Raw genomic sequence first — 9,303 nt, forward strand, 5'->3', positions numbered from 1 at the left:
GAAGTGTAAAGGGGTGTTGTCCATAATGATAACACTACACTCATCTACTCATCAATCCATCTCTGTTTTATTCGTGTAAAAATTTCCCCAGCTGCAGCTGCGGTCTGCCTCCCCATAATTCAAGACAAGATACTAATGGTTTCGTGCGAGTCTTTGGGAGGGAAGGGAGCTTGGGAGAAACCAATGGGAGATATGTGGGGAGTTGGAGAACCTTAAGGGTTGTGAGTCATACATAGACAACCCTCATGGACTGAACAACATCTCATTCTATTGTGATATATTATTTTGAAGTTTAAATCACACACACACAAACTCATACACATGCAGACATTTTAATATGTATGCATACACACAAACACATGCACATGTGAACATGAAAAGGCCATGAATCCTTTCCGTCTTTAAATTGAATGCAGTTCAGTTCAAAGGAGCTTTATTGGCATGACAAAGAGATTCTCTCTTCCTCTCGCGCTCTCTTTTTCTCACTTTGTCTCTCTTCTAACCTCTCGTTTTACACATGATCGCATTGGGAGTTAGAGATCCTGCTCCCCATCCACTTGATGTCTCTTCTGGTGTGTTTATGCATGCATGTGCGTCTGTGTGTGTGTTTGTGTGTCTGTGCGTGTGTGTATGTATGTGTGTGTGCATGTGTGTGTATGTGCGTGTGTGTAGAACCGTCTTCAGTTTCACACACGACTGTATCACATGACTGTATCAGATGATGTAATGGTGAGAAAGACACAACTGAGATCGAAGAGGAGGATGCGAGGCAGGAAGGGAGGAGGGTGTGCAGGGAAGGATAGTGAGCAGGGCAGGAGGGGAGGAGGAGGGGAGGAGGAAAGGAGGGGATGAGGGTGAGCAGGAGGGGAGGAGGAGAGGAGAGGAGGGGAGGGGGAGGAGGAGGGGAGGAGGGGAGGAGGGGAGGAGGAGAGGAGGAGAGGAGGGGAGGAGGAGAGGAAGGAAGGAGGAGAGGAGAAAGAGAACACTCGCAGGTCACTGGGATGTGGGGTTAAAGGCCAGAGATGGACGAGCCTGAAGAGGCGAGTGTAATCGCTTTAACTTAAATGGGTGAAAAAAATGTGATGCCATGCGAACATAGAGGCCTTTGTGTATTTCTGATACACATTTTGTATATATCTCTTAGTGTGTATTTTTTAGGGCAGCAGGCCCTGTGTCCTGACTGACAGACAGACGACTGATTGACTGACTGAGTGCTGGAAAGATTATGGACTGCATAGCCAACTGTGAGGATGGCAGAGCTGTTTCACATGAGAGAGAGAGAAATCATGCTTGTCTTTCTCCTCTTTTCCTCTTCTCTTCCTTTCCACCATCTCTCCTCTCCTCCCCCTACTCCTCTCCTCCTTCTCCTCTATTCCTCCTCTTGCTCCTCTCTTCCTCTGCCTCTTCTCCTTCTCTGATGGTGCAAGTCTTGGTAAGTAGTTTCATTGAGTATTCATGAATCATACAACTCCTTCCTCCCTGTGTGTGTGTCCTGTGTGTAAAATGATGTTTTACGAGTGGTTAGGAATCATAGCTGCATCATGTGAAATGTTAGTTCACGTGTGCTGTATGACACTGGAAACCAATAGTCAAGGGAGATCCTGCTGTACACCGAGAGCCTGTGTTACTCAATAAAACATGAATATTACCTAACACCACATACTAAGGTGGTCTATTTCAGAGCTCTATGTCATGTTGTCAGCTTGGTTTCTACTGTCAGAATGAAGTCACGTAAAGACAAATGGTTGGTCTCTACTGTCAGAGGGGGTAGGAGAGGAGGTGGAGGAGAGGAGAGGAGGGGGCAAGAAAGGAGGAATGAGGAGAGGAGGAAAGTAAAGGGGAGGAGAGGAGGGGCGAGGAGAGGATGAGGCAGGAACAAGAGGAGGATGGTTTAGGGTTGGGGGGATGGTCTTTTCTCACCTTGTTTTATCTACTACTCCAAGCCTCCATTTTTACTATTCTATTCCCTCCAATCCTCTCCCATTCCCTCTCAATCCCCTTCATCATGTAGTCCATCTACCTTTCCCATCCCCTCCTCTCCTCTCCACTATCCTCCTTCCCCTCCTCTCCTCTCTTCACTTCTCCTCATCTCTCCGCTCCTCTCTACCACTACACTTCTCTCTCCTCTTCTTTCTTCTCTTCTCTTCCCCTCCTCCTTTCCTCCTGTCTTCTCATTGGTGGTGGCAGCACAGAGGGAGGTCCCTGCACTCAGATGTAAATAGATAATGTTGCTCAGGCCTCGTGCTTGTTAGGCTGCTGAATAATGCAGGTGGTCCTGAAGGCATTGTTGTGCTTCATGGCTGACATGCATACGCCAGCACTTTCATGTCTGCAATATTGATACACAGAGACATGGATAGAGAAGGGGGACTAGAAGGAGGGAAGACAGTGAGAGAGAGACAGTGAGAGAGAGACGGTGAGAGAGACAGTGAGAGAGAGACAGTGAGAGAGAGAGACAGTGAGAGAGAGAGACGGTGAGAGAGAGACAGTGAGAGAGAGAGACAGGAAGGTGAGGAGGGGAACAGAGGGAGAGGAGGGGCGAAGGAGGGAGAGGAGGGAGAAGAGAGGGAGAGGAGGGAGAAGAGAGGGGAACAGAGGGAGAGAAGGGGGAAGGAGGGGGAGGAGGGAGAAGAGAGGGGAACAGAGGGAGAGGAGGGGGAAGGAGGGGGAGGGGAGAAGCTGTTTGATCAATTAGGTGCTGAGTCACAGTGGGATGCTTGTGATGGAGGGATTTAGTCTGTTCAGAGGAGTGAGAGAACATAAAAGGGAGAGAGAGGTAGAAGGAAGGAGGGATATATGGGAAGAGAGAGGGGGGAGGAGAGAAGGAGATTCAACAAGTTTTCAGAGGACAAGGATACCCTCTTTATCCTTGATGTTACACATAAACCTGAAGTGTTTGCTTCTCTACATACACCACAACAAACATCTCTCTCCCCCTTCTCTTCTTTTCTATGTCTGTATCTCTCTCCCTCTTTCCTTCCCCTCTCTTCCTATGTCTCTGAGGGGTTACCTTACAGAAGGAGCTGTTGTGTGCAGCCAACACGAACAACTTTTTTTCCCAGATGAGCAAGTCTGCTCCTAACCTGATGTGCACACTGTCTACTGTCTACTGTACCACACAGTTTAAATGTGTGTCTTTCAAGACTCACAGTCAAGATGTCACAGGGTAGCACCCCAACAAGACCTCTACCAGTCTGGTTCCTGGTTGGCTAATGTCTCCCTGCTGGATAGTGATGAGAGGATGGGGAGGGGTGAGTGGGGGGAGGGGTGAGTGGGGGTGGGAGAGAGGCTGAGCGGTGGGGGGGAGTGGGGGTGGGGGTGGGGGTGGGAGAGAGGCTGGGAGAGAGGCTGGGGGGTGGGGGGGAGGGGTGAGTGTGGAGGTTGGAAGTTATTGAGGACGATCTAAAACAGTGGTTCTCAACCCTGGTCCTCATGTTTTGTGTGTACATGTGGGGTGAGGATGTGGGAGAGAGGGTGAAGGAATGTCCCTCCCTCCCACACACACACACTCCCTTCCTCTCTCCTCACTCCTTCACTCCTCCTTGTTATGCCTGGTACGTTTACCCCTCTGCACCATCACTTTAGCATGCAGTGTGTGTGTGTCGAAGAGGAACACAGGAATAGAGAGAGTTATGTCAGCTTGGAATTCCATGATCTCTTTGAGGGATAGAGAGAGCGAGAGAGGGAAGGGGATAGAGAGGAGGGAGGGATAAAGAGAGGGAAGGGGAAAGAGGGATAGAGAGGAGGGAGGGATAGAGAGAGGGAAGGGGAAAGAGGGATAGAGAGAGGGAGGGATAGAGAGAGGGAAGGGGAAAGAGGGATAGAGAGGAGGGAGGAATAGAGAGAGGGAAGGAGCGGGAGCTAGTGATAGAGGAACAGAGGAGATCAGGGAGTCATGAAGGGAGTCATGAAGGGAGTCATGAAGGGAGTCATGAAGGGAGTCATGAAGAGAGTCATGAAGAGAGTCATGAAGAGAGTCATGAAGAGAGTCATGAAGAGACAGATAGGAGAATGAGGAAGAGGGAGAATAGGAGAGGAGAATAGAGAAAAAGGGGGAGAGAGAGATGAAGAGGGTGAGGAAGAGAAGGAGGCCTTGCTTGGGTCTGCAGTTCAAGGGAGCAGAAGATTAAAGAGGAGACGATGCTTTTGAAGTTGGGGGCGATTAGATGTCCCCCCCTACACACACACACCACCCCTTTCTTACACACGCACACCCACACACATACTCTCCGCATACACACATAGACAACCTTCTCGTGCACACACAGCGCACTCTCTCTCACGCACAACCCTCTCTCGCTCACACACACCACCCCTCTCTCGCTCACACACACCACCCCTCTCTTGCTCACCCACACCACCCCTCTCTCGCTCATACACACCACCCCTCTCTCGCTCACCCACACCACCCCTCTCTCACTCACACACCACCCCTCTCTCGCTCACACACACCACCCCTCTCTCGCTCACACACACCACCCCTCTCTCGCTCACCCACACCACCCCTCTCTCGCTCACACACCACCCCTCTCTCGCTCACACACACCACCCCTCTCTCGCTCACACACACCACCCCTCTCTCGCTCACACACACCTCCCCTCTCTCGCTCACACACACCACCCCTCTCTCGCTCACACACACCACCCCTCTCTCGCTCACCCACACCACCCCTCTCTTGCTCACACACACCACCCCTCTCTCGCTCACACACACCACCCCTCTCTCGCTCACCCACACCACCCCTCTCTCACTCACACACCACCCCTCTCTCGCTCACCCACACCACCCCTCTCTCGCTCACCCACACCACCCCTCTCTCGCTCACCCACACCACCCCTCTCTCGCTCACACACACCACCCCTCTCTCGCTCACACACACCACCCCTCTCTCTCTCGCTCACACACACCACCCCTCTCTCGCTCACACACCACCCCTCTCTCGCTCACACACACCACTCCTCTCTCGCTCACACACACACACAACCCTTTCTCTCAAACACACACACCACCCCTCTCTCGCTCTCACACACACCCCTCTCGCTCTCACACACAACACTCCTCTCTCACTCCCACACATGTACACACACAACCCTCTCATACACACACACACACACACACACACACACACACACACATAATCTCTCTTTGTCTCTCAGTCTGTCTGTCTCCCTCCCTGTCTCCCTCCCTCCCTGATTTGAAGCCCTCTGTATTAAAAGACCTAATGATGTGTGAAGCTGAAATGTCAGCTGATCATTTGTCATGTGATGAGCCGGTCATGTGATGAGCCGGTCATGTGATGAGCCGGTGCTGACATGACTCAGCAGCCTTGTGAGGCCTAGCCTCAGTCCCTAACCCTAGCCTTGTGAGGCCTAGCCTCAGGCCCTAACCCTAGCCTTGTGAGGCCTAGCCTCAGGCCCTAACCCTAACCCTAGCCTCGTGAGGCCTAGCCTCAGGCCCTAACCCTAACCCTAGCCTTGTGAGGCCTAGCCTCAGGCCCTAACCCTAACCCTAGCCTCGTGAGGCCTAGCCTCAGGCCCTAACCCTAACCCTAGCCTCGGGAGGCCTAGCCTCAGGCCCTAACCCTAACCCTAGCCTTGTGAGGCCTAGCCTCAGGCCCTAACCCTAACCCTAGCCTTGTGAGGCCTAGCCTCAGGCCCTAACCCTAACCCTAGCCTCGTGAGGCCTAGCCTCAGGCCCTAACCCTAACCTCCTGGCTCTCAGGCCAGATGTAAACGACCTTTACAAGGCAAGGATGGTTAAAGTATCTGTGTGTGGGAACTCATCTAGGAGATGACTTGTGTGTGTGTGGATGAGCTGTAAGACGTGGGTGTGGAGATGACTTATGTGTGTATGGATGAGCTGTAAGACGTGGGTGTGGAGATGACTTGTGTGTGTATGGATGAGCTGTAAGACGTGGGTGTGGAGATGACTTGTGTGTGTATGGATGAGCTGTAAGACGTGGGTGTGGAGATGACTTATGTGTGTGTGGATGAGCTGTAAGACGTGGGTGTGGTGTTTTTGGGAATGTACAAATTTACAACTTATCAATCAACTCCAGTTTTGTTCCATGCACACAGGAGCTCATGGTTAGTCGTAACACACATGAAACAGACATCAGGATCTGGTTCTGAGATCCAACATGTTTCTGAGCTTCATCTCCAACACAGTTTCTTTATATTTCCATAGAGATGAGAAGAGTAACTGTAGTTATGAAGACACTGCATGTCTGCTACACTGGCGATGATTTATGCACAATAAATGAAAATAGCATCATGCTGAAATACGCTGTCGCTCCTTATAAATCAATTAGAGTAGAGGAGGAGAGGAGAGGAGGAGAGAAGAGGAGGAGGAGGAGGTAGAGGTATTTGAGGTAGGGGTATTTGCGGGTAGGAGGAGACAGGATAGAGGAGAGAAGAGGAGAGAGGGAGGGAGAGAGTGGAGGGAGGGAGAGAGGGAGAGAGAGGAGGGAGGAGGAAAGAGGCACTGAGATAGCTGGGTTCTAGCAGTCGCCATAGCAACCCCATAAAGACCAGTCCCCAATGTAATTAGAGGTCTGAGCCCAGGATCGCTGGACTGGAGAGAATATAACAGCTGGAGAACAGACTGTCATCAGACCTGTATCCAAACAACTGAAAAAAACATTTGAGAGAGAGAGAGAGAGAGAGAGAGAGAGAGAGAGAGAGAGAGAGAGAGAGAGAGAGAGAGAGAGAGAGAGAGAGAGAGAGAGAGAGAGAGAGAGAGAGAGAGAGAGAGAGAGAGAGAGAGAGAGAGAGAGAGAGAGAGAGAGAGAGAGAATCAAATATCTATGCTGTACGTTCAAATACCCCTACCTCAAATTCTGTTACCTCAAATAACCCTATTTCAAATACTGTTACCTCAAACACCCCTACTTCAATTACCCCTACCGCAAATAGTCCTCCCGCAAATACCCCTACCTCAATTATCCATTCCGCAAATACCCCTACCTCAAATACCCCTACCACATATACCATTACCTCAAATAGTCTAACCTCAAATACCCATACCTCAAATATAACCATACTTAACACACCGGTATTCCAACTGTGGTTGTGCGTGCATGCTTACGTGTGTGTGTGTAGATGTGCTTGTATTTGTGTGTGTTTGTAGTTGTTTATGCGTGGTTGTGTGTGTGGGTGTGTTTGTGGTTGTGTGTGTGTGGGCATTTAATCTTTTGTCCTTAAATTACTGAGGATGTCATTAAATATGACTTAATAAGAGGAGGGAAAATGCAAATCTATATTTAGATGTCTCTGCTAAGAACATCAGTTCCTTCATGTTCTTCAAATATTTATGAGTTTGTTTTCCACTTGAGATATTTGACTGTTTCTCCCTCATTTGTGTTTTCAACACAAACACATAGAAACCCAGTGAAAAAGTTGTTTAATAAGCAAGTGTTTCACTGTAAGAGCTCCCGATGTTGTGTGATGATGTTGTGTGATGATGATGTTGTGTGATGATGTTGCTGTGATGATTTTGTGTGATGATGTTGCTGTGTGGAGCCACTACACAGATGTGTGTTTGTGTGTCATAATATATGCGTTTCTCTTTATCTCTCTGACTGTCCCCCTCCTCCCTGTGTAAAACAGGGGCTCCAACCTCTAAGGGCCCCCCTCTGAGGGCCCCCCTCTTAGTGCCCCCCAGGCTCCAGGCTCGATGTGATGTGACACATATGGGGCCTGGCTGCTCCATCAATAGAGCGGGAGTGAGAGACAGACATGGAGTGTGAAAAATTGATGTGCCCTACTTACACCATCATGGAGAAGGCAGGGAGGAAGGGGGAGGGGAGACATAGATAGAGGGAGGGGATACAGAGATAGAGGGATGTGAGACAGAGAGAGGGAGAGACAGGAATTGATGTTGTATTTCTTGTCAGAAGGTGTCAATGTGTTTATCAGTGTATATGTGCTGTGTGTGTGTGCTGTGTGTGTGTGTGTGTGTGTACGTGTGTGCATTTCAGCTCTTTTTTCCAATTAAGTTCAAAGCCTCTGTGAGTTTCTCATCACCAGTATTATTAAACACACACACACACATTCAGCCACAAACACGCAGACACACACACACACACACACACACATACAAACACACACACACACACACACTAACATGCTCACTGACATAAACAAACATGCAGACACAACTCTCTGGAGGCTCGCAGGCCTCTCATTAGATTTCTCCCACTGCAGTATTTGATCAAACACCTTTAGCTGACAAAACGCTGGCCCCTATTTTAGCATGTGGGTGAAACTCTCATGTGTTGGTGTATGATAGGGAGAGAGAGAGAGAGAGAGTATAGGTGTGTGTTGTGTAGTAGAGAGAGAAAGAGAGAGAGAGAGAAGGGGTTTGTATGTGTATGTGTGTATTAGACTAGGTGTGTGTGCACATTAGTGTGTGTGTGTGTTTAATAATACTGTTGCTGACAAGTTTCCCATCCTAACGACACCTGCAAAGGAGGCCATAGATTTCACAAACACTCCAGACACACACACCTTCTCCTCTCATCTCCCCTCCTCCCCTCCCCTCCTCTCCTCTCCCCTCCTCCCTCCTCTCCTCTCCCCTCCTCTCCTCTTCTCTTCTTTTCTCCTCTCCTGCTCTAGATCGCTTGTCTGTTTACACATTCCAGTTTGACTGACAGCCAGCCTTGTCACCATAGCACTGTTTCCCTGGAGCTGGTTTCTAGGATACGACAGATCTTCATTATTCATCTCATTAGTATCCTGCAACTCCCTCTTCCTCAGAACCTGGTCTGCGTACCTGTTGAATAGATGGAGGGAGAGAGATAGAGGGAGGGAGAGGGGGAGAGACATTAGCCATTCTCTCTCTATGTCTATCTCTCTCTCCCTCCCTCTTTCTATGGGTGGATCCTGGCCAATGACAGGGATTCTCACAGGATGCTCATTAATCTAGGAGGGAAAGGCATGCTGGGTAATTGAAATGCTTGAGACTGGCAGGAATCAAACAGTGGTCTGTGTGTGTGTGTCTGTGTGTTTGTGCTATGTGTTTATGGGGTTGTGTCTAAGTGTGTTTGTGTGTGTGTATATATGTGTGTTTGTGTCATCTGATTGTGTGTGTGTATGTTTCTGTGTGTGTATGTTTGTGTCTGTGTGTGTGTGTACATATCTGTGTTTGTGGGTGTGTGTGTTTTTGTGTCTGTGTGTATTTGGGTGCGTGTGTGTTTGTGTTAGCGTCTGGCAGAAGTCAAATGGTTGTGGATTTATCTGTTCTCACTGCAGGCCTAAACCAGCTACTGCCAGACCACCTTCTTTCCCTTATCCCTCTCTTAT

Source organism: Osmerus mordax, chromosome 18 (assembly GCF_038355195.1).
Source record: "Osmerus mordax isolate fOsmMor3 chromosome 18, fOsmMor3.pri, whole genome shotgun sequence".
Classification (NCBI taxonomy): domain Eukaryota; kingdom Metazoa; phylum Chordata; class Actinopteri; order Osmeriformes; family Osmeridae; genus Osmerus; species Osmerus mordax.